The sequence below is a fragment of the Amblyraja radiata genome, chromosome 20, assembly GCF_010909765.2.
Source record: "Amblyraja radiata isolate CabotCenter1 chromosome 20, sAmbRad1.1.pri, whole genome shotgun sequence".
NCBI lineage: Eukaryota > Metazoa > Chordata > Chondrichthyes > Rajiformes > Rajidae > Amblyraja > Amblyraja radiata.
Genome location: NC_045975.1, coordinates 35,037,571 through 35,063,306, shown reverse-complemented (window position 1 = coordinate 35,063,306; position 25,736 = coordinate 35,037,571). Strand labels below are relative to the sequence as shown.

The 25,736-nt window shown below is 43.9% G+C and overlaps 1 protein-coding gene across 1 annotated transcript in view; it reads left to right on the top strand.

Moving 5' to 3' along the window:
• The window catches only part of pdhx (pyruvate dehydrogenase complex component X), a 163,637-nt gene that overhangs the window by 130,031 nt on the left and 7,870 nt on the right, over window positions 1-25,736 (top strand). The window lies entirely within an intron of this gene.

Sequence of the window (25,736 nt, the reverse complement as noted above, 5' to 3'; positions counted from 1 at the left end):
AGTCTGCCCCAGGGCAGCTGTGGCTACAGAAGTAGCTTACCACCACCGAGTGTGACTGAGGAGTGAATGAATAATGCGATGTAAAGCGCCTTGAGTATTAGAAAGGCGCTATATAAATCCCATCCATTATTATTATTATTACAAACCTCTGGGAGGAAACCGGAGCACCTGGAGAAAACCCACGCAGACACTCGGAGAACGTCCAACCTGTACAAACAGCCACAGTCGTCCGAATTGAGCCCGGGTCCCTGGCACTGTAAGGCAGTAACTCTACCACAGTGCGGAAGTTGAAGGCAAGGTGATGTCTTCCTTGTTCAGGGCTGGAAGGGAAGGGATGGGAGAAGTGTGAAAGGTGGAATAGACCAGTGGAGAGTAAACCATGGTTGAAGGAAAAGAATGAGATCTAATCACTGATCAAGCACTGTGTATTTCAAAATAATACAGGGAACTTGCTGCCTGAGGCACTCTCATTTCATTCCAACTTCTGTCATAAAGTAATTTGATTTGTTGTTCCTTAAAGGAAATGAAAAGAATAACAAAATTCAAGTTGGTAACAGAATACGGTAATAGAATAAGGGGACGCACATTATACAAATTTACAATGTGACCTCCATGGAAACCATATTATTGTCTTTTTTTAAAGAATAATAAAGATGATTTATAAAATGCCTTCATCTTCACAAATAATGTGTGTTATTGGCCTATTCTTTGGCGATTACAACATTGAACTCGACGATCTTTCCAATGGTACTGTACTAAAGTCACTGGTTACTTTGCAAAAACTATTGGAAGGTGCAATTAATTAAAGGTTCTACTTTCACACAGATGTCATCTATCACATAATCGTAGCAGGATGTTGTCTACTTTGGGTCAATTCTTCTCAAGTGCTGTGTTTTAAATTTTAAAACTGCTGGTCACTTCCATAACCGAATACGTGCTTGTAAAATACATGAAGTGAGAAGGTGCTACCCACAGCCCATCTCATTTCAGTGCTGTGTGGCCATACTCTGACATTTAACTGCTGGAAAGTGTCAAGATGTTACTGGCAAGCATGTATGTGATCTGTGGTAGGTCTACAATGTCGCCGGCCAGTTTGTGCTAACCTCAAAATAGTATACACCAATCAGATGCTAACAAATAACACTAATCTCCGCATCCTGTCCACTCTAGGTTATTTACCAAAGAAAAATAATTAAATAAGGTTGGTAGCAGATTGCAGACGTAGTTCTATTCCCAACCAGTAACTCCTCAACTTCTTCCCTGGGAAAATAAACACAAAGCAAAACCAATCACACCAGTGAAATACCTTGCCTCGGAATGTGAACTAAAATAACATCCGTGAGTAGGGCACTGAATGAGTTTGCAGAGGTGAGTGATTTGGAGCCAGATATGCTGACTTTTTTTTAAATCTCCTCTTGCTGCACCTATTCAGTGGGATCAGACAGGACCCTACTCCAGGTAAATCTGTACTGTCAATTAATGCTCTCACATGCACAAAATGAATAGAGGGGATTTGCTGAAACCTTTGGGGGTTCAGATATTAATGGTGAGGAAGGTGGTGGGACGACAAAGAATGATGTGGCTCCAGAATGGAGTAACCTAGGATGGTGAGCTCCAGACACATTGGGAGAAGGAAGCAAGAGGCTGTAAAACAGGCATACGAGGGCCATAATCAATATAGGAGAAAACTGCAGGCACAAAATGCTAGAGACACTCAGCACGTAAAGCAGCATCTTGGCAAGAAAAGCAAAGGTGACATGCCCTGTGAACAGACCCAGATCAGCATGAGCATGAGTTGGTGATTCCTTGAGCCCTCTCTGTCTCTGTGCCTGGCTTGATGGAATAACCCAAGGTCTTGCACAAGTGACAAGATAAAGCGGCAAGACAGCTCTGTGTGGCCCAGAAATCTGCTAGGTTGTTATTCTGTCCAATTAAACTAGAACATTAGGGGTATCCATTAATCATATTAAACATGGACTATTAATGCATTGACCATGTACCTTCATGAACAACAATTTTAAATAAAAAAGCTAAAATAAGTACTGTTGAGGAAAATGGAAGGAAATATAGATGAGCTGAGAGAGGAGGCATTAACATCGCAGATGGAGACAATGTAGAAAGAAGCGATGCTTTCTGAGAGATAAAAACAGAAATGCTGGGTGTTTTTTAAATGGTAATGATTTGGGAAAGGTCAATGTTTAAAAGGACTTGGGTGTCCTTGTATGCAAGTCATTGAAAACCATTGTGCAGCTGCAGAAGGATTTAGGAAACAAAATGGTATGTCGGCCTTTATTGCAAGAGGTTTTGAGTACAAGAGCAGGGTCTTGGTGAGACTTTACCAGCAATAATTCTATACAATTCTGGTGTCTTTACCTCAGAAGGTGTTTAGCAAAGGCTCACCTGAAAGCATCCTGAGATGGTGTGTCTGTCCTATGAGCAAAGATTGGTTAGTCTCGGCCTTGTGGTGAAGAATGAGAGGTGACCTCACGGAAACGTATAAAGGTCTTGTAGCACTCAATGGGGTGGATATGGAAAGGATGTTTCCCTGGCTGAGGACACAATAGACAATAGGTGCAGGAGTAGGCCATTCGGCCCTTTGAGCCAGCACCGCCATTCAATGTGATCATGGCTGATCATCCCCAATCAGTACCCTGTTCCTGCCTTCTCCCCATATCCCCTAACTCCGCTATCTTTAAGTGCCCTATCTAGCTCCCTCTTGAAAGTATCCAGAGAACCGGCCTCCATCGCCCTCTGAGGCAGAGAATTCCACAGACTCACAACTCTCTGTGTGAAAGAGTGTTTCCTCATCTCTGTTCTAAATGGCTTACCCCTTATACTTAAACTGTGGCCCTTGGTTCTGGACTCCACGAACATCGAGAACATGTTTCCTGCCTCTAGCGTGTCCAAACCATTAATAATCTTATATGTTTCAATTAGAAGCCCACTCATCCTAAATTCCAGAGTATACAAGCCCAGCTGCTCCATTCTCTCAGCATAGGACAGTCCCACCATCCCGGGAATTAACCTTGTGAACCTACGCTGATCTCCCTCAATAGCAAGAATATCTTTCCTCAAATTAGGGAACCAAAACTGCACACAATACTCCAGGTGTGGTCTCACTAGGGCACTGTACAACTGCAGAAGGACCTCTTTGCTCCTATACTCAACTCCTCTTGTTTTGAAGGCCAACATGCCATTTGCTTTCTTCACTGCCTGCTGTACCTGCAAGCTTACTTTCATTGACTGATGAACAAGGACCCCCAGATCCCGTTGTACTTCCCCTTTTCCCAGCTTGACACCATTTAGATAATAATCTGTCTTCCTGTTTTTGCTACCAAAGTGGATAACCTCACATTTATCCACATTAAACTGCATCTGCCCACTCACCCAACCTGTCCAACTCACCCTACATTCTCATAGCATCCTCCTCACAGTTCACACTGCCACCCAGCTTGGTGTCATCTGCAATCTAAAGCAAGGGTTACAGTTTCAAAGTAAGTGATGGGTCATTTAGGACTGCAGTGAACTTTCTTCACTCATAGTGGTGAATCTTCAGAACTCTCTGACCTGGAGGATAGAGGAGGCTCAGTCATTGAGTTCATTTAAAACTGAACATTTCTGAACATTAGAGGAATTGGAGGATATGGGTGTAGGGCAGAAAATGGTGCTTGATGTAGAACAATAATGAAAGTGTTGAAGGGGAAAGCTCCCAAAAGAATTTAGGTATCCTTTCTCCCAGAAAACTATTGTAAACTTACATTAGCAGCAGCTGTGATTTTAACTTCACCATTTCCACGTTTGTTCCAACTGATCAAACTATTTCTTTCAAGATAGGTTTTCACACCAGTAAAGTTCACCTAAAGTTGGTGTTGACTGATCAGAGGCCCTGTGAAGTCACCTGAGAGGCTGGTCGTTTAGATTAAAGTGTGTGTCAGAACTCCCACTATGCTACTGAGCATGACCACACAGCGCAAGAATACTAAACTTTTACAAGCAACAACCTGCATTTTAAGCAATGCTGGCTGCCAAGAAACATCAGAGCACACACAAAAAAACAGATGGTGGCCTGTTTTTCATGCTGGAAACAGCACTGAATATGCTAGATATCAATTTTTATTTTATTTTTAACATATTATTATCATTCTTTCCTTTTCCAGCATCACCTCTCTTAGCTCTTTCCGCCTTCACATTCCTGTGTCCCTCACCAACCCTGTCCGACGTTTCACCCTCACTCTCAACTCTTCCTCTATGGGCTCATTTGTCCTCTCTGTTCCTGAGTCATCGTTCCAAAGATGCGTCAAAGGAGCCTCGGCAGCTGCTTCATTTAAAAGGACTCGTTCTGATTTGTTTCTGCTTGTTTGCTTCTTCATTTCAACTGGCATCCCTACCCCACCTCACCATCCAAGGCATCACACTTAACAAAACCCAAAATTGGGCATAATTCACCACAGCGACAGATATTAGTTCATGCTTGGACATGAGCTTACCCAGAATGCACGAGAGCTCTTTGATTGCCAGCGAAGACATGTCCTCTTTTGAAAGAATATGTTGAGAGAGAGGATCCTTCCAGATAATGTGTAAAAGATAGAAATATATGTAAAACCCAAAAACCCCCACCTCGTTCTTGTTTGAACCACAAGTACTCTGAACGTCAAACTGACAGTCCAGTCCTTCTCTTAGCTTTAGTCAGGTTTCCATAGTGGCTATAACATCCCAATCTCATGTGCCTATCCACACTGGGTTCATCTGCCTTATCTGTCAGGCTTCTATCATTGAAATAAATTTAATTTAATCCAACTGTGTTTGCTCTTTCCTTGCCGTGCTCCTGCCTATCCTGTCTACTGAATTGCTCTCATTGTACGGGGTTCCAGGCTCCCAACTGCCTCACTATTGCATTGGAACCTGATTCCTGCCAATCTAATTTAATCCCTCCCGAGTAGCATTGCAAATTATTTATGTTCTTCCCTCATCACCTCTAATCTTTCGAGTAATTCAAATATGGTTTTTGGCTCATCTGTTAAAATTAATTCCGTAAAAGTTCCTTTAAATGTTTTTACACACAACTGTCTCTCCTCAGCCTTCCCAGTTACAAAAAAATCGATCTTATCTTATCCAATCTTTCCTCACAGTCCTGACGGCTTATTGTAAATCTCATCTGCACCCTCTGTAGTGGAATTGCATTGTCCCTGTAATATTATGTCTAGCGCTGCACCCAGTACTCAAGCTAATGGTCTATCAACTATTATATACAAGTCAGCACAACCTCCCTGCTTTTATATTTCTATGCTTCAGCTCAAAGCATCCCACATGCCTTCTTAACTATCTTAATGACCTACACTCAAAACATTAAAGATTGTGCACATTTCCTCCTTGGCCCCTTTGTTGTTCTGTACTATTTAATCTTTCCTCATTTATCATATTTTCCTTTGCTTTGCTGCCTTACACACGCATTACCTCACACTTGGAATAAATTCTACCTTTCTACCCAATTGATCAGGACATATATATATATATCTTCCTGTAGTCAGCCAACAGCGGGCGCACAAAATTATGATGGGTTCATTTACCATCTCTCCTTCCTATGGCAAGCCACCTATTTCAGAATGCATGACTGAGGTTAGTACCTCCTACATGGGCTACACTGACAGCTATAAACCTGTTTTTTAACAATTTTGTGCTGTGCTGCCTTATGGAGTCTGGTTTTATGAATGGCTTAAATCTTGTCAGATGCAGTAGTTCTCATTGATTTAGTCATTGGATCTTTACAAACATCATCATTTATTTAGTGAAGCTACCACAACACAGCTTGAAACATGAACAATGAAGCTTCCATCTTGGAGATAGGCACAAAATGCTGGAGCTGCTCAGTGGGTCAATCAGCATCTCCGGAGAAAATGGATAGGTGATGTATCTGGTCGGGACCCTTCTTTAGGCTGATTATAGTGGGGAGAGCGGGGGAAAAACTGGAAGCAAAGAAAAAAACAGGACAAATCGGGGCCGGCAACAGATGACATCAAACAATGAGTTTCCATGATCAGCTGCCTGTTAACTGATTAACTAGGTCCAAGGTTCACAACCTGTCTGTTGGCTAGAGACAGGTGCGAGCCCAAGAGGGATACATGGTTGTGAACTGTGGAACTAGTTCATCAGTTAACAGGCAACCTATCAGGGAACCTCCTTGCCTGACATATGTTGCCGACCCGAATTTGTCCTGTTTTTTTCTTTGCTTCCAGTTTTACCCCCGCTCTCCCTACTACAATCAGTCTGAAGTAGGGTCCAGAGTCAAAACGTCACCAATCTCTTTTCTCCAGAGATGCTGCCTGACCCGCTGCGTTACCAGCATTTTACGTCTATCTTTGGTATAAACCAGCATCTGTAGTTCCTTTTTATTTACATTAAGCTTATATGTTGGTTCAGTGATGCTTATTCAGGCAGTGATCGAACCACACAGTCCAGGAATTCTCAATGCTGAAGTGTCGTGCTTGGTGTGAGCTGAGAAATCTGTGACTGCAGTTGAGGTCTCATTAAGCCTATGCCTCTGGTTCTTGATTCCTCTACTCTGGACAAGAGACTCTGTGCATCTATCCAATCTATCCAATCTATTCCTCTCATGATTTTGTACACCTCTATAAGATCACCCCTCATCCTCCTGCACTCCAGGGAATAGATTCCCAGCCTGCTCAACCTCTCCCTATAGCTCAGACCTTCGAGTCCTGGCAACATGCTTGTAAATCTTCTCTGCACCCTTTCCAACTTGACACTTGCTACTAACGATTGCTTCGTTTCTTTAATCTTGCCACACTGCCCAGGATGTTCCCATCTCCTTCTGATGATCCATCCCCAGGTTTGCTCACTCACCTTTTTCTAGCCCCACTCTCATTACCCAGTTTCATTCCCCTCCCTCACATGGTTCCATCAGACTTACACATCCCACTTACACATTTAACCTACTGGGTCTTATATCCTCTCCCCCAACTATTTCCACCAGCCCATCGTCCCTCCCTCACCTGGTTCCACTTATCACCATCTTATTTATCAGATTCCAGCAGGGTGTCTTCACTTTTCATCTTGCAGACTCTACACCACAACCCTCTCCTCCTCCATTTTCCCACAAACCCCTTTGTCAAGTGGTTCCACCTATAACCTACCACTCTCTCCCATCACCCTCCATCGACCCCACTTCTATATATAGGCTATCTTCCCTCTGAGGCAGAGATCATTAAGCCCTGCACAGAGTCCTCGGGGTGTCAATCCATTTGTCTACCTCCACAGATGTCTGAACTGCTGAAAAGCAGCTTGTCTCTTAGTTTATGTCTTTTGATTTTGTATTAGTTTAGAGACACAGCATGGAAATTGGCCTTTCGGCCCACTGTGTCCACACTGACCATCGATCACCCATCCACACTAGTTCCATGTTATCCCACTTTCCCTTCCACTTCCTACAGATTAGGGGCAAATTTACAAAGACCAGTTAACCGACAAACCCACACATCTTTTGGATGTGGGAGGAAACTGGAGCACCCGGAAGAGACCCATGCAGTCACTGGGAGAATGTGCAAACCCCTCACAGACAGCACGAGGTCTGTTTTTTTGAGACAGCAGCTGTACCAGCTGTGCCCCGTTTCCTTTAGTGAGGCATGCTCTGTGCAGGGTTTAGTGACCTCTGCCTCAGTGGCTCTGGGATTGGTAGAGGAGAAAGTATAATTGTCCGATGGTTCCTTCTGCAAAAGGAACAGAAGGACAGAATGCATTTATTTCCTTTAAACCCTCCCTCATTTTTACATTGTTTTCTCTGTATTCTTTGTTCCTAATTTTTTCTCCCCTCCTATGATTTCCACCATGTCTTCTCCTGTTGATCATAAATTCCCGTTTATCGTAATTTATTACCAATGGGTTTTCCCTTACAATGCTGTCTGCTGCTCCCCTACCAGTATGGCCAGGAGTAACTATAGATTTTCCTAACCACATTCTCCACAGGCATGCAGGGAAATTGACCAGAGAAACTATTGACAGGACATAATTCAACAATGAATACATGATTCTGAATGTCAGCCAGGGTTTCCTGTTAAGTGACCTTTGCTGGAAAGTATGCTTGTGTGTACATTGGGTTAAGACAAGATCAGACTCAGCTGTGATGATTCTCAGAGCTGACTAGTCTGCCAAGTTTCATTGTCTAAACTTACCCTCAGCCAATTTCAGGAGGTGGTGACAGATAACCGACTTCCTTGGAATTATCTTCTTGTATGAATATTTGGGTTATAAAAGGAAAAAAAATGATGAAAGAGGAAGGTTATTGTTTTCCAATGGAACATGATGGGTTGTTGCCCAGCTTCCCAGTCAGTCAGTCCGCACCCAAGTCAATGAGTGGGATTCAGTCAAAGTTTTATAAGGCAGGCTGGCAAGAAGGAGATTATTTTAATATTTAAATTGTCTCTGCTACTTCTGCATCCAGGATAGTAATGCGTGTCTGAACATATTTCTAGATATTACAGAAATCAAAAGATATTGATTGAAGTAAAAGATTGGCCATGATGGTATGAATGGCAAAGCATGCAAAAGAGGTCTAATGGCGTAGTCCTGCTTCTACAATCTACCTTGTGATTTTGGATCGGATACAAGGTCCTGACTAAAAACGTCACAATCCCTGTTCTACAGAAATGCTGCCTGACATGCTGAGTTACTCCAGCACTTAGTGTCCTTTTTTGTTTAACCAGCAACTGCAGTTCCTTGTTTCTCCTTTTGGTCATTTAGAGTGGAGCAATCATTTTACATTAATTAACACCTTAAAAAACATGCATACAATTATTTCCTTTTCTATTAAATTGTAACTTATTCTACTGCACATTTATAGCTTTTTCCTAACTCGTTTTAAACATTTTGTGCATTCCTTGCAACCTACTGGTTCGGTGTCGTCTATAGTGGTCACTTTACAAGGAATCTCAAGCGCAGATCATTTGTGAATATACTTTATGTTACAATTGACTGTTACTTTCTCGCTCTAATGTGAATTTATAAATTCATCCCCCAGGTCTTAAACATCCTGAAATTTGAGTTTAATTAAATAACCTGTTGATATGGACTTTGGCCAAAGATCATTGCAAACTTTTTAAAACAGCACCAACCTCAGACCTCTGTTAACAATTGAATTGAATTGAATACTTTATTGTCACATGTGACAAGTCACAGTAAAATTCTTGCAATTTGTCTCCATTTTATTCTTAATAGTAAAACAAATTTCTTTATTGTTCTTCCCTTTCTTAATTTCTGTGAAAGTTGTATTTACTGAACATTAACACCTGATGCAACTGGCCTTGACTGGTAATCAGAGACATTGACAGTACAAATGGAAACCAGTCAGCATCTCTGGAGAAAATGATAGGTGACGTTTTGGGTCAGGACCCTTCTTCACACCGTGCGGGGGCGAAGAACTGGTAGCATGAAAAAGGCAGGATAAAAGTCCTGGGTTTTTTTTCGTGCTACCAGTTCTTCACCCTACCCCGCCCCCCACAATCATCCTGAAGAAGGCTCCCCATCCGAAACGTCACCTATCCTTTTTCTTCAGAGATGCTGACTGACCCGCTGAGTTACGCAAGCATTTTGTGTCTATCTTTAATATAAACCAGCATCTGCAGTTCCTTATTATTATATATAGAGACAGTTGTGTCTGTGCCAGCTGATAAGGAATGTTTGAGGCTAATACCAGGTAAGGAAGTACTTTAATTTTTTTAACAGCCACATTCATACCAATGACATTGCTGATTTAACCCATTTGTGCTTTGTCAGTGGGTCATACCACTTACTTACATTCTGATTAATCCCACCTATCATGTCTTGCTGGTTATGGCACGATAAATGCCTGTTTAATTTTTAAAGGTGATGACTGATGAGGATTTCAGGAGAGAATCCTTGACTCTCATGTTTTGGATCATCACCACTCTTAGAAATATAGCATGGAAACAGGCACGTCAGCCCATCAACTCCAAGCCGACCATTGATCATTCATTCACACCAGTTCCATGTTATCCCACTTTCTCATCTGATCGCTACACACCAGAGGAAATGTACACAGTGCCTCGAGCTGTTGAATAAAACAGTGTTGAAAGACCCGAGTGCAGGACTCTTGGTCATTCAAGCATTATGCTCGGCCGGATGAGTTGGCATAATTCACTCAGCCAATCTCCAAAACACTGCAAACCAGCACAGCAAGAGGTTACTAGCAGCACGGAAGAAATGTTTCAAAGATCTTTTCAAATTCCCTTTCAAAAAATATAGAACATCCTCACCAACTAAAAAGATCTCCTGACCATGTCCGAGTAAAATGGAGAAGAGAAGTTCAAGTTCAAGTGTTCAAGTGAGTTTATTGTCATGTGTCCCTGATAGGACAATGAAATTCTTGCTTTGCTTCAGCACACAGAACATAGTAGGCATTTACTACAAAACAGATCAATGTGTCCATATACTATAATATAAATATATACACAAACTTGAGTATCACTGGAAACTTCAAGTCTCTTCACCCAGAGGGTGTTGAGGTTCAGTGAAAATGACCAGAATAGAGCACCACATGCCAAATTACCCACCTGCCCAGCTCATCAGCCACCGCATTATCCACCAAACTAGAGTGGAAGAAAGTCATCCTCAACCCTCAACCCTAAAAAGTAGACTAGGGTTTTAGTGCATTCTCAATATTACATGTTGAGTTAAAACAAGCCAAAAATTTCATATTATCCATATATCATAGGCAGCTGCCTACATTGGGCTGATACCATGCTGAAATCCTGCTGGGGTTACATCCTGAATGAGTGCTAGAGTCACGTGGTCAGCCCTTGCAATTACTGAAGATATAATTTTCATTTCACTCATTTATTTTTGCCAGACTAATCCATTTAAAAATAGATTAAGGCAGTCCCTTGTCATTTTTTTTGTGGTATAGCCTGCAGATAGATTCCAGTTACACCGGTTAAGGGGACCAGTGGATCACTGTGGATGATTAGCTGAATGTTGCATTATAGCCCGTGGCTGTTATATTCGAGTTGTAGGACTCGTGCAATCAAGAGTCAAGAGTGTGTAATTGTCATATGCAACGGGACTGGAACGATGAGATCCTTACGTGAAATTAACAAGCACACTGTTGCAACAACAGAACAAATAATTATACAAAGTACCATAGTACAATCTCAGTTATACTAGGTAACCAGACTATAATAATGCAAGCCGAAAAGTACATAGTGCAAACTTGTACAAAGTCCATAGTATTTGATGCTGAGGTAGGGTTGTGGTTGGGGTTGTGCATTGTAGTACACTGCAGTTGAACTGAAGTTTAACTGTTCACATCAACACCAAAACTACATGTACCTACAGACCATAGACAGAAAGTTCTGCAAATAACAAGGCGAGAATGTGTTGTTTTTAGTACGCTTTAGGGATAGACATTGGCCAGGGGGCTGGAAATAATTCCTCAATTCTCGTTCAAAATAATGTAAAGGGATCTTTACATGGCCAGCTGTAAAGATGGGGCCTCCAATTAATATCTTCTGTGACGTACATATGCCAGTGCAGCACCCCTCCAGCTTGGCAACACCAGTCTAGTCTTTTTGTCCAAGTACCTGAAATGCGATCTGAATTCACAACCATCTGACTCGGAGTCAGGCTTGCTGGCAACCTCCACAGGGGATTGTAACCTGAGGTCAGGGTAGCAGTTTTTATTCCCTCAGTGTCACACTTTCTTTTGGAATGACATCTCCCTCTCCCCATCCTACCTCCAACACAGCTAGAAGCAATTGCAGTTTATCCTGCTACCTTCTTGCCCCACGGATATGTAAAGGAAAATTACCAGAGAAACTATTAATAGGAATTTTAGCTTTATGGGGCTTTCTCACGGGGCGACTTGACGCAAGAGGTAACCAGAGTTGAACATCGTGGGAACCTCGTACGATAACAGTACGGCATTCGTGGGCCACCGTGGCGCTAACGGCAGGTACTCGTGTAACTTGTTGATTCGGGAGAAAATTCAAGCAAGCTTGAATTTCTCCAAGAGTGACTTGTACACTTGTGGTTGAACATTGAAACATTATATGAACGTAGTGGCCAGTGCGATATCCGTAATAACTCTTGCGTTTACCGTGGGAACTCTTGCGAACGGTGAACCTGGAAGCTGGACAGAGGGGACAGAAGGTGAGTAAAAAAGGTGGTCTCAATATCGCCAATGGAACATGTGTCCATCGAGGACGTCCCACCTCATTGTCATTGTTGGAGAATCTTTTTCACTGGAACACTTGCAGAGATGGCTCCCAGAAAAGCTCAAAGAAAGGGGGTAAAGCATGTCAGAAAGGTTTTTGCCATGCAGGAGAATGAGGAGGAGACGCAGCAAGAGAGACAGGTGGAGAGGCAACAGGAGATGCCACAGATAACACTGCCTGTGGGCTCCTTGGAGTAGGGAGAGGGTGAGCAAGGTGGATTTCAGATTGCCTCCCCAGTAGCCGTTGTAGGAATAGCCTCACCAGACGCGTATATAAAGGGAAGATGGCAGAAGGTAAGGCCATATAACTTCACCAGGGAACAAGAGGGGGAACTTGTAGAATGGTACCAATTCAACGAAATTCTTTATGATAAATCCAGAGAGGATTACAGAAACAGGGAGAAAAAGCGGAACCTGCTGGAGACGAAGGCTGCGGAGTATCCCGGGTGCTCATGTGAGTATATATAACGATATATTAGTACATCAACAGGAAAACCATTTAATGTTATCCATGATTTAAAAACATACATTGCTATTGATGTAAAAGTGCTGTTTTTGCAGTTAACTTAAACTTCTCTTATAAGTGTGTCTGTGCCCTGCAGCTGCAAAGTAAAAAAGTCGCAGACAGCTTTTACACGCTCTGTGTTTGAAGTTGGAATCATGTCTCCAAGAGCCATAAAATAAATTATGCATGAGGGCAGGCAATTTCCTCTTCGCACAGCACATTAAGCAGTTTATCATATTGTCCAAATAGAGGTCTCCGTTGAAAGATGGGCTTCACCCAGTGAGACTTCCTCTTAATTCTCTTTTTAATTAATCTCACCCTTCTGCCTTCACGCAAGCGTCCTCGATTCACATAGAGGGCTGCTGCACACAGCGCGTCAATGAAAAACACCACCATCCAGTACTCGAAACTACTTAGTACAGGCATGTCTCCAAATGAGCCAATTCAACCAAGGGAGGATATTTATAGTGTGTGAAAAAAAAAGTGACATCATTTGTGCCACGTGATGATTTAACAACACTTCACAGTTCACAATGTTCATTCAAGATTTAACGGGAAAGCTCGGGAGATGGACAAGTCACTCGCACAAATAACAGAAATGCCGAGTACCCGTGGGAACTCTTTATCTACCCCCCCGTTATATCGTGTGATATCGTGCTAGACCACGACCACTTCACTCTGGTTACATCTTGCGTCAAGTCGCCCCGTGAGAAAGCCCCATAACGGTGAACCAATTATTCCTAACGCCAATCAGGGTTCATTGTTCAGTGACTTTTGCTGGAAAGTATGCCTAATGGGCCTGTCCCACTTTGGCGACTTTTTAGGCGACTGCAGGAGACCATGCAGTCGTCACATGTTCGTGGGTGGTTGCCAGGGAGTAGCCTTCATGGCCGTGAGGAGTTCCCTGCATTCTGGGAACTAGTCGCGGCTTCATTATGGTCACCGTGAATTTTTCAACGTTTTCAACATGAATTTTTCAACATTTTGAAAAATTAGCGGCGACTATAAAGAAGCTGCCATGGAGAATAGCGAGAATTCTCGTGCTGTAGTTGGGTCACCAGGAGGTCCTAGTGAGTTGCCAGGAGGTCAAATGTTTTCAGAGGTTCTCGTAGGTTGTAGCCGATGCTGAATTTCATTGACTCATTGGGAGAAAAAAAAGGTAAGCACTAGTTTTCTGAACCAAGGATAACCGACCAGTAATGTTAAATGTCCGCCGAGCTTCACAGCCGTGTATCTCTGGCTTCTTAGAAGTTGTCTCCATTCCTTCTCCCCCCTCCCGCCCTCCCTCTCCCCCCCCCCCCCCCACTTTTAAATGACTTACCGTACACTGTGCTTTAGCCGTCTTTTTACAGCACCAACCTTCCTGTTCATTGTGTCTGGTTCACCTTGTCTTTGCACCATGTGAATTTTTTAGACAGCGCTCCCCTTGCTTGCCCTGTCCCCCGCCTGCATAACGGGCTGGTGAAGGAAGCGATGTGTGTGTGTGTTCCACTCTGATAGTCCCCGTTCCAGTTGCTGGTTTTGTCAGGCGACTGCCGGCAACTTGACAGTCGCCGGCAGTCTGCTGAAAAATCGTTTAAGTGGGACAGGCCCATTAGTTTGGACTTAGAGTGGTTCCCTGCATTTTAAATTCTAAGGAAATGAATATGAGTCATGATTCCACACAAAGACTTTGTGATATATTTCACAACACTGTTTAAATGTTTAAAGTAGTATTGAACTGCGACCTTTCATTGAAAACCAACACTTCTCTTTAACTGATTAACTAAAGCTATGACCAGAACCTTCGAGGCAATCGTCTCAATGTGATACCTCAATGCAGAGCCAGGTTCTGGAAAGGTCTTTAATTATCAGAAAGCGCCTTTTTTTAAATAGAAAAGTCAACAGCTCTGAAATGCCATCCAAGAACACACAAAGCTCCGAATTAATCCACCAGAAAATAATCTGTTAAGAATGCTGTTTCCATGGTAACGGCGATTAGTTTAGATTCAAGAACTAGGGGGATTGGCAGTCAGGGATAAGATTTCTGACACAGACTGTTCAGAGTGTTGAGGGAAACCTGACCAAACCACCAAAATTGTAACAACCTCAGTCTGAGTTATAAAAATCACATTGGTTAAAGACACAGGAATTGGCATTGAGAGCAAAATCCTCACACTGAAATATTCTGAATGCTTGGGTTATAATTTTGTTAAGTTTGGAGTGTTTCGATTCCATCTCCAATCTTGATGAAGTTGCAAAGAAGGAGGGTGTTTTTTCCTGGATATGAAGACTTTCTGAATTTGTTCATTGAGAGGAGTCTTGTGACTGATTTTGAGCTTGATCTGAGTGAATGTGGGTGTGGGCTGAGAGGCAACCGGTGGAGTTTAGCTGGTTTTGTGGGCGAGTTGCTTGCTCTTTGGCATGACTAGGAAGTTGTTCCTGTCAAGCTGCAGCCAGACTCAAGGCTGTTGGTCTCAATCCATAGGTATCTGAAGCCAGGTTAAGGCATTGCACAGTGCAGCTCTTTGATGCAATACATTAGACTCAAGGTTCACAAAATCTGTCCGCAAGCGGTGGCTTGCATTAGTTGATCATGCTCTCCTTGCTGGGTTGGGAGCTTGTTTTAGCTGATGTATTGCTGCATTAACACAGCCGACAATCAATCATAGGTGAGATGATAAGGCAGGTTGTGAATAAATATTCTGTTGGTTCAGGTGAATGATAAAGATCCCTCGAAACCAAATGAAAAAGTGCAAGTAGGATTTTACTTATCCTGGCTTCGTCATGCCACCAGAATACAGGATAATCATTGGTTTAGCAACATGCTGGCCTCTTTGCCTGTGCATTCAATATACAATAAAAACAGAACATGCTGGGAAAACTCAGCAAGTGATGCAGCAACTGTAGAGAACAAACAGTCAAAGTTCCAGGTCAATGATTTTCCACTGATGTTGCCTGACAATGCTGTATATTTCCAGAGTTTTCACTTCAGATTTACATCATCTGCATTTTTGTTCCTTTAACTTACCGAAAGATAAAGGTGTACTGTGCTAGATCACTTGACGTGGCAAGGTTCCTGTCATCTGAGTGTAGTTGTTTGTTTTATTTTTACATGCAAAAATTGCTGTGTTACATTCTGCTTGGTCAGTGTGAGAACTCCCCAACAGGGAATGAACAGCCATTTATTAGGGTTTTGCAGAGAAACCAATACATTGCAACCTAATGTAAAATCCTAGTTCAGACCTCACCAAAGCAGCTGTACAAACTCAAATTAATATTCTGGAACTTGGAAGAGCAACAAGAATTCGTTTTGGCTTTGTTGGCCATGAAATCTAAAAGTTTGCTGTTGCAACCAATCTGTTTCAGTATGTCCCTTGGTGGGGAAGTCCCTTGGTGGCTAACCTTACTAGCTGACCAGCATGTTATGCCAGACCACCCCTTGAGGTTGACTCTTTAAGTACCCGAGGAAGTGACACAGTAAGTCGCCCAATATTACCGTTACTACTACGCTCAAACAGAGAAAAAATACGAACGGGCCACCCAACATTAACTCAGGCACAAAACCTCAACACGGCAATGTAATTCCCAGTCCTTACAAAGTCAACCTCACAAAGGCAGCGCATTGGTGGAGCGATAGAGTTGCTGCCTAACAGCGCTAGAGACCCGGGTACAATCCTAACTACGGGTGTTGTCTGTACGGAGTTTGTATATTCTCACTGTGACCGCATGCGTTTCTCTGGTTGCTCCGATTTCCTCACACATTCCAAAAATGTGCAGGCTGGTAGGCTAATTAACCTCTGTAAATTGTCCCTCGTGTGTAGGATGGAACAAGCGTACGTGTGCAGAATGATTGTTGGTTGGTGCAGACTCAGCGGGCTGAAGGACCCATTTCCATGCTGTATCTCTGATGCTAAAGCTAGCCATCTGGGGCTTGGTGTCCAAATTGGAAGAGTTGTCCCATGTACTGGTTAAGTAGCAGCCTGGCATACTCATTGAGTCTTATCTTAGGGACCAGGTAACAACAGTCTTCTACAATAATAACTTGATTTCCAGAGGGTGAGGTGAGAATGACTGCCTTTAAAATGAAACAGCAATTGACCAAATGGCATTAGGGATATCTGGTAAAACCAAATTGAATGGGTTTCAAAGGGAACATGTTCCTTTTGGAATCATGTCTTGCACAAAGGAAGATGGTTGTGTTTGGTGGATGTCAGCACAATGTGATGGTAAAGCCAACCATCTTCAGCTTCTTATCAATGACCTACCTTCCACTAAAAAGGGCCAGAAGTGAGGATATTCTTTGAGTTTGACACAATGTTCAATTCTATTTGCAGTGCCTAAGCAAATAGAGCAGCCTATGGCTGCATACAGCAAAACCTAAACAACATCAGGCTTGGGCTGATAAGTATCAAGTAACATTTTGACAAGCCACCTAGTTCCACACAGCCACCTATCCTCGGCATTGCTGTCATTAAATCCCCCACTTCCCAGGAATGCCAGGCTGCTACTTAACCAGTACATGGGACAACTCTTCCAATTTGGACACCAAGCCCCAGATGGTTAATTTTAGCGTTAGAGATTCAGCATGGAAACAGGTCCTTCAGTCACTGATGCTATGAGAGCAGATCAAAGGCTTGGAATCCTGCAACAGGTGACTCTCCAACTGATAGTTCATCATGTGCAATGCTCGTCAGGAACCTGATGAAATAGTCTCCACCTACCTGGATGCGTGCAATTCTAACACTTCTCAACAGGGTAAAGCAGCAGATTTTCTGGATGGAAGACAAAAGATGCTGCAGATGCTGGGACTGGATGGCTCTCAAGTCGACACATTTACATCCATCGTCTGCCTCCCCAGATGCTGCTTGACCCACTGAGTTTTTCCAGCATACTAATGTTCCAAAGCAATGGATCTTATTTTTTATTTAATGCTCCAACACAATTTCAGTTCACTGTTTGTTGGACGTTCGCCAGTGATATAATGAATAATTAATCAGTATTATAAAGAATCAGGTAAATTTAAGGAGTGAAAATATGAAAGAAATTGCATTGATTAGAACTCAGAATGAAATGCAAAACATACTGGAGATTTAAAGGGAGCACAAACACCAGGTTGTTGGATGGTGGAAAATGGGACACTACTGAGTGATGAGAGTGTGGAAAACGAGACCCCAGTGAGAGGAAAAAGGAACAAAGCAAGCAGTACTTGGTGAGCCAGATATCAAACCATTTGAGCTTCCAAATAATCATCTGTTGGATTATCGAGTTTTCATGACAAAGAATTGGCACTCAACTCCTTAACCCTCGGGGTTTCAATTCAGTTAATGATTCTTAATTCATCCAGTTGAAAGAGTAAGTGTTTGGGCTCAGTCTAGTCTTATTTTAATTGACATCAGTTGGCCTACACTGTGCCAATAACAAAACATACTGAGCAAGTGACGAAAGAATGGGGATTTAATGTGCCAATAGATAATCTTGTAGCTCTAAACCCAGCGTGTGAATTAGTTCATTCATAGTTTGTAGCAGGCATACTGCTGCATAGAACATACAATAGTACAGCACAAGAACAGGCTCTTCGGCCCACCGTCTGTGCCGAACATGATGGCAAGATTAACTCTTATCTGTTTGCACATAATCCATATCCCTCCATTCCCTACTATCTATATATCTTTCCAAAAATCTCATATCTACTGTACCTCAACCACCACCAGGCACACATCACCCTCTGTGTAAACAAATGTACCCCGCACATCTTCTTTAAACTTTACCCCTCCCATCTTAAAGTTTTGCCCTCTAGTATTTGATTATTCCATCCTGGGAAAAAGTTTCTAAATGTCTACCCTTTCTATGCCTCTCATAATTTGATATACATTAATCAGGTCTCCCCGCAGCCTCTAGCGTTTCAGAGAAAAGGGCGGCATGGTAACACAGCGGGAGAGTTGCTACCGTATAACGCCAGAGACACGGGTTCGATCCTGACTACGGGTGCTGTTTTTACGGACTTTGTACATTCTCCCTGTAACTACCTGAGTTTTTTACAGGTACTAATTGTCCCTAGTATGTAGGATTTCTAATTGTCCCTAGCATGTAAGATAGAGTTAGTGTATGGCTGAACATTGGTCAGCACTGACTCGGTGCGTCGAAGGGCCTGGTTCCATGTTGTATCTCTAAACTGCAAAGCAATCCAACTCTATCCAACCTCTCCCTGTAGCTAACACCCCCTAATGCAAGTATCATTCTGGTAAACCTCCTGTGCACCCTTTACAAAGTAGCCACATACTTCCTGTAATGGAGCGATCAGAACTGCACGCAATACTTTAGATATGGCCTAACTGAAGTTCTACTTAGCTGCATCATGACTTCCTGACACTTATACTCAATACCTCGACCTATGCCGGTAAGGATACCATATGCTTTCTCCCAAGGAGTTATGCATTTTGACCCTAATTAAGGCTCATGCCATTAATTGTATATTTTCCCCTTCCGGAAGTGGCGGCGCTGTTAACAGCTGCGGCTCGCCTGCAATCCGTCTGTTTTTACTTTTTTCTGATGTTTTTTTTGTCTTGTTTTGGTTAAGTTTTAGCTTGTTGGGTTGTGTTAGAGAGGGGGGGGGGTGAAACATGTTCTCTGTCTCTTCCTTCGGGGGAATGCGACTTTTTCGTGTCGTATTCCCCCTTCTCTGCCTCCGTCTGCGCTGAGGCCCTAATGGCGGAGCTGGCGGCCTCCAGCCTGCGACTGACCCCGAGACTCCGGAGGCAGAGCCAGCCAGGACTCACCAACGAGAGGCTGGCCGTCTTCGGGGCTGAGGCAGCGGTGGCCCGACTTGCTGGTGCGGCGTTCTGGCTTTCGGCGGCGGCCTGGAGCTGATGCAGCGGAGCTCGGAGCTGAGACTGCGGGACCCGGAGCTGGGGCAGCGGCCTAGAGCTGGGGCGGCTGCCCGGAGCTGGGGCAGCGGCCCGGAGTGGAGGCTGCGGGACCCGGAGCTGGGGCAGCGGCCCGGAGCAGAGACTGCGGGACCCGGAGCTGGGGCGGCGGCTCGGAGCGGAGACTGCGGGACCCGGAGCTGGGGCGGCGGCTTGGAGCGGAGACTGCGGGACCCAGAGCTGGGACGGCGGCCTGGAGCTGGGGCGGCTGCCCGGAGCTGATGCTGTGGCGGGCCGTCTCGGAGCGGAGACCGCGTTCCGGCTTCCGGCGGCGGCGACATCACCACGGAGGTCCGCTGGACTGGAGGGCGGCATCTCCGGCCTGGATCGATCGCCTCAGCGCAGAGGGAGAACAAGGAGGGAAGAGACGAAGACTAAGACTTTGCCTCCATCACAGTGAGGATGTGCTTGGTGAACTCACTGTGGTGGATGTTTAATTTGTGTTTATTGTATGTTTTGTTTTTATTGGTTCTGTGTATGACTGCAAGCAACATAATTTCGTTCAGACCGTAAGGTCTGAATGACAATAAAGGAATCTAATCTAATATTCAACCTCCCGAAGTGCAACACCTCACACTTGCTCAGATTAAGCTCCATCTGCCATTTCTCTGTCCTTTTTTGTAACTGATCCAAATCCCGCTGTATACTTTGACTGGAACATGGTGGTTCTGAACTTTGATCAAGTTAGCCTTTAAATTACATATCAGTTGTGGATTTAGCCAATAACAACTGCTCCCTGTGTACCGTCCCAAGCTCCTGTCTAATAAAGTTAGAGCAGTTGTAATCTGCCTTACTGAAATACAGTACCTTCCCAGCCTTCCCCTTATTCAAAACAATCTTAAAATGTATGGAAGGTAGACAAAAATGCTAGAGAAACAGCATTTTTGTCTACCTTTGATTTTCCAGCATCTGCAGTTCCTTCTTAAACATTAAAACGTATGGAGTTGTGATCATTATCCCCAAAATGCTCTTTCACTCTAACACCTTTCCTATTTATAAGGTCTACCCATATTGCCTCAGCAGATAAACCTTCCAATATGTCCTCTATGAGTGCTTCTTTTGCCTTCTCGATTACGTCTGAAGAATCAAAACCCGGGAATGTTTAGCAGCCAGTCACGTCCCTCTTGCAGCCACGTTTCTGCAATGGCCACTACATCATAATCCCAAGCACCGATCCAGGTTCTGTTCACCTGTTTTCCCCACAATACTCCTGGCATTGAAATAAAGGCACCTCAGCCCATCAGCATCACCGTATTCCTTCACCTCGCCATTCCCGTCCTTCCTTTGTTACTTACTGGTCCTAATCTCCACCTTCCCATCACTCCTTACAGTCTCTGAGCTACTACTCTGCTCGCATGTCACTCCCCCCTTCCCCGGCCTGTCTAGTGTAAGCCCTCTCAAGTAGCACTATTTCAGTTGGAAATTGCTGCCGTATTTTTTTGTAATTTTGAAAAGGAAAGACTTGATGAAGGCAATGGCCAGTATTCATTGGCTGTGGATAGTAGAAGAGGGAATAACATTTGTATTTGAGGGAGATTAAAGCATCTTTCCTCTGCAAACTAATAAAACAGCATCTAAAGGTCAACTGGCATTGTGATAAAGGAGCTGTTCCAGCTCTTTAAATTATGTATGTCTGCAGTATATTACAGAGCAGCAATCAGCATTACCCTTATTAATTGAGACCTCAGAGTCTTTAATAAGCTGTAGTGCTTCTTCAAAAACAGCTTTAACATTTGGAAGGAGGAGGCAAGGCATGTGCATAAGTACAACTCGAGCTGTTGGAGCCCAGCGATAGGCCTTTTGAAAGTTAGAGAGTAGATGGTGAAAATTGGTGGATGGTAAACAATAGTCACCTCCCACATTGCAGTGGAAAACATCAAAGAAAGATTAGGCAGCTTAGTGCGACCATGGGAATTACAAGTAAGATACGTGATACAGAGAACCCTCTATTCACAGTGTGAGTGAAGTTGGAGAGTTGGCAGTGGCACAGGTCTCTAGATATGGGCTGATGCCTTTGAAGAGCCTTTAACACCAGGAAGAGTATGTGGTGAATCCCAGAACACAGCTCAGATCAGGAAAAGGACATTCTGCAAATTAATTTAATCTACTCGTGTATTTCCAACTGTACAAGGGACGGGAATCACACATGTAGATTGAACTACTTTGCTGAGAGAGAACAGTAAATACAATCTACCTAATCAGTTGTCTTAGAAAGAAAAGAGGTGAATGAGGTCATGCCTGGTCTGTAAGATGGCTGAAGGCTGAGATGACGGACGAGGTAATGGTTCCCAGGAAGGAAGATATAGTTCATATTGTGGAGAGCTGAAATGGAATGGCGGAAGGACATGGCATGGAAGCCGAGAACAGGGCCACCATGTCTGTGTGAGTGAGACAGCAAATGGAGTAGATTGGGGCCCCTCCCAAATTTAGCTGAAGGAGATGATAAGGCATTTGATAAACTGCAATTGTGTGTATGGATTAAGGAAATTTAGATTGTAACAGGAAGAACATTAGGAAGAAAAATTGAGAACCAGTGGGCTTCCAGGGAAAGTTTGTTGGCGGGAAAGTATTTGGATGGATCATGTTTCAGTTCCTGCCCCTCCACCTCTCCACAGCACATTCCTGTTTTCAACTCATGCACATTACAGAAGTATACAGAACACAGTTATCAGACCTACACTTCAAACCTCACTATGACCATGGAGTTACCATTGAAGCCATTGGATTCATAACTTAATGTCAATGATCCAGTTGTATTTTGTATATGGCTCTTCAGCTCTACACCAACGATAGCTGATGTATTTAACACCAGCCCCATTGATAATTCGCCCAACATTAATTAAACCGTAAGCTCAACTAAGTTATTTTCATTGCTTTTTGTAATTTCATTGTATTTCACATAACAGAATTTGTTTTGTTTCTTTAATCTTTTTCTATTCTTTAAATTATTTTTTTGAATGTTTAAATCAATTGACAGGTTCATCCTCGGTTTATGACGGGGTTCCGTTCCTGAGAACTGTTGGTAACCCCAACAGTTCGCAAGGTGGAAATGTGGCTGCCTGCAATATCTCTATAATTATAAAATTATAATTATGATCTTGGATGTGGATTTATTTACTTGTGTGTTTTTCTGTGATTCACATCTCCACGAAAACACGACAAGCTAACGGTGAAATGTTTACATATTCTGATAGAGATTTACGCCATGATGTCAAAAATCGTCTTATCTGAAAAATTGATTTATTATTTCTTGAGTTATTTATTAAAATTGTTCACAAATCTGAAATATTTTTTAAAGTTAACGAGCTGATGACGTCACAATGGCTTTGCTCCTCGCGGCCCGCTGCGCACTGTTTTCCACGCTTGCGCCTCAGCTCGGGTTTCCCAAGAGCTGCCGAGAGCTTTGGTCAAAGAACGCCCGCAGCCCACCCAGACTGTTTCGGCCCAACCTGCGCTCCTTTGGTTGACACTTGCTCTCCCGCTCGCGCCTCGGCTCGTGTCTCTCCCCCTTCCCTCTCTCTCCCCTCCCCCTCCCTCTCTCTCTCTCTCGACCTCTCTCGCTCTCTCTCTCTCCCTCTCCCCCTCCCCCTCCCCCTCTCCCCCCCCTCTCCCCCTCCCTCCCCCCCCCCCCCCCCTCTCCCCCTCTCTCCCCCTCTCCCCCTCTTCTCCCCCCCCTCCCTTCCCCCTCCCTCTCTCTCTCTCTCTCTCCCTTCTCTCTCTCTCTCCCCTCTCTCTCTCTTTCTCCCCTCTCTCTCTCTCTCTCTCTCTCTCTCTCTCTCTCTCTTCTCCCCTCTCTCCCCCCCCCGGGCCTCCCTGCCTCTCTCTCTCCCCCCCTCCCTCCTCTCTTCCCCCCTCTCTTCCCACCCTCTCTTCCCCCCCTCTCTTCTCCCTCTCTTCCCCCCCTCTCTCCTCCACCTCTCTCCCCCCCTTTTCCCCCCTCCCAACCCCCTCCCTTCTCCCCCCTCCCATCCCCCTCCCTTCTCCCCCTGCCCCCCTCTCTCTTTCTCTGCCCCACTCTCTCTGCCCTCACTCTCTATCCCCCCCCCCTCCCTCTCTAGACGCGCCTGCAAGTTGGAGGCTATACGTCAGTGGATAGGGCAGGGATGGGGTAAAAGGTGCCAATGAATAATATTAATATAATATCAAGGCGGGGTGGTTAGTGTGTGTGGGGGGGTGGTTAGTGGGTGTGGTGGGGGGGGGGGGGGGGGTAGTGTGTGTGGATGCAGCAGGCCGCCCCCTTCCCCCACAGCCGCGAGTTGAGCGGACGGGACCCAACGGGTCCCCCTTGGTCTAGTATTTAAATAAAAACATAGGCCAACCAATAGCAACAAGCAATTAAAGCGGGCATGTTTATTTCAATCATTCAAATATTGTCATGAACCAAGTTCCCACACGGCAATAGATGTCTGCAGCCGCATCGCAGCTGGCAGATCCATCCCACCGGTCTCCCAAATGCTTGTTCTTATGCGCATGCTGCACATAACCTAGGTGTTCGTAACCTGTGAGTGACCAGTCAACAGTTTCTTAAATGCCACTGATTTTCCTGTGCTGTGAAAAGCCATCAGCCCAATGTGGTCAACAGGGCGTCAGGACATGTTGTTCACTCATGGGACAGTTGCAAAACTGGGGTCTTTAATGGCCATGTGGCCACAAGTCGTTAGTGCAGCCACGGGTCGAGGATCGGGTGTGATCGAGGAGAGTGGGTCAGGTGGAGCATGATTCAGTCCTGTCGGTGAATAGAGGGAAGTGAGAAAGGTGGATCACAACACAGAATTGAGTAGAACTTGGAAACCCAGTCAACTGAACTTTCCACTTTGAAGAATCAATATACAGTCAGTGTGAAAGTGAAACAGGTGATTAAGGAAGTAATTGGAACAATGGCCTTAATTACAAATAAGTATGAAAGTACGAAAGTCTTGCTGCAACTGTAGGGAGCACAGATGAAGCCAGTGTCCTGACCTGAACCACCTTCCCTTCTACAGATGCTGCCTGATCCACTGCGTTTCTCCAGTAGTCTGATTTTTACTGAACAGATGTGTACAGATTTTGTGTTCTTATTTTGGAAAGGATATCCATACATTGCATGCATTTAATAAAAAAGGTTCCAGATAATTGTGGTCGGTGGGGAGTGGAGGAGGGTGGGAGCAAACTACATGGTAGTTGTTACTTGAATAATTTTATGTGGACCCATTCAGGAAAATTCATGATTCTAATTTTTATCTCCAGAATTTGATGTTTTTATTATAATACTTGAAATCAATGGGAGCCATAAATTATGTTAAGACAAGGAAGACAAAAATGCTGGAGAAACTCAGCAGGTGAGGCAGCATCTATGGAGCGAAGGAAATGGGCAACGTTTCGGGTCGAGACCCTTCTTCAAGTTTGTTTTTCCTTGTCTGCTCCCCATTGATCATTATTCTCAGTCCTCCTTTGGCAATGTTGGAACCGAATGGTTGTCTTAAGGGGAAAGTTTATGTGGGTTGGGATTCAGAAGAATGATCATATAAGCTTCTGAGGGGATAAATAGGGTACGGACTGAGGGAATGTTTCTATTTATGAGGTGAATTGACAACTAAGAGCAAAGTTTCAGAATATAGGGTTACATTCAGGTTGGAGATGCAGAGTTTTCTCGACAACGTTCAAGAGCCTTCAGAATTCTTTCCCACAGAGAGCTGTGGAAGCCGAAGGATGGAGTACATTCAATGTTTTTGGACCCTTGACATATAGGGGATTATGTGAAAGTGGTAGGAGAGTGGGTTGAGACCCAGAACAGATTGATCATGACCTTAACTGCTTGTGGAATGAAGGAGACCTCTTTTTGTTCCAAACTCTCTGCTCTTATGCTATTATTATTATTCCGGATGACTAAGGAAAATGAAAACCATTGACCCTGGTGGTCAATGTCCAGTTCAGTCTGCATCTTCGACAGCTAAACAGTGGACATATTTTTCACCAAAATCACTAATTGAGTTTATTTTCAATTCTGTTTTCTGACATTTAGAGATGGAAACTCTCCTAGTTTTTTCTCTCCTTTGTTAGTTATGCCCCTGTCCCACTTAGGAAACCTGAACGGAAACCTCTGGAGACT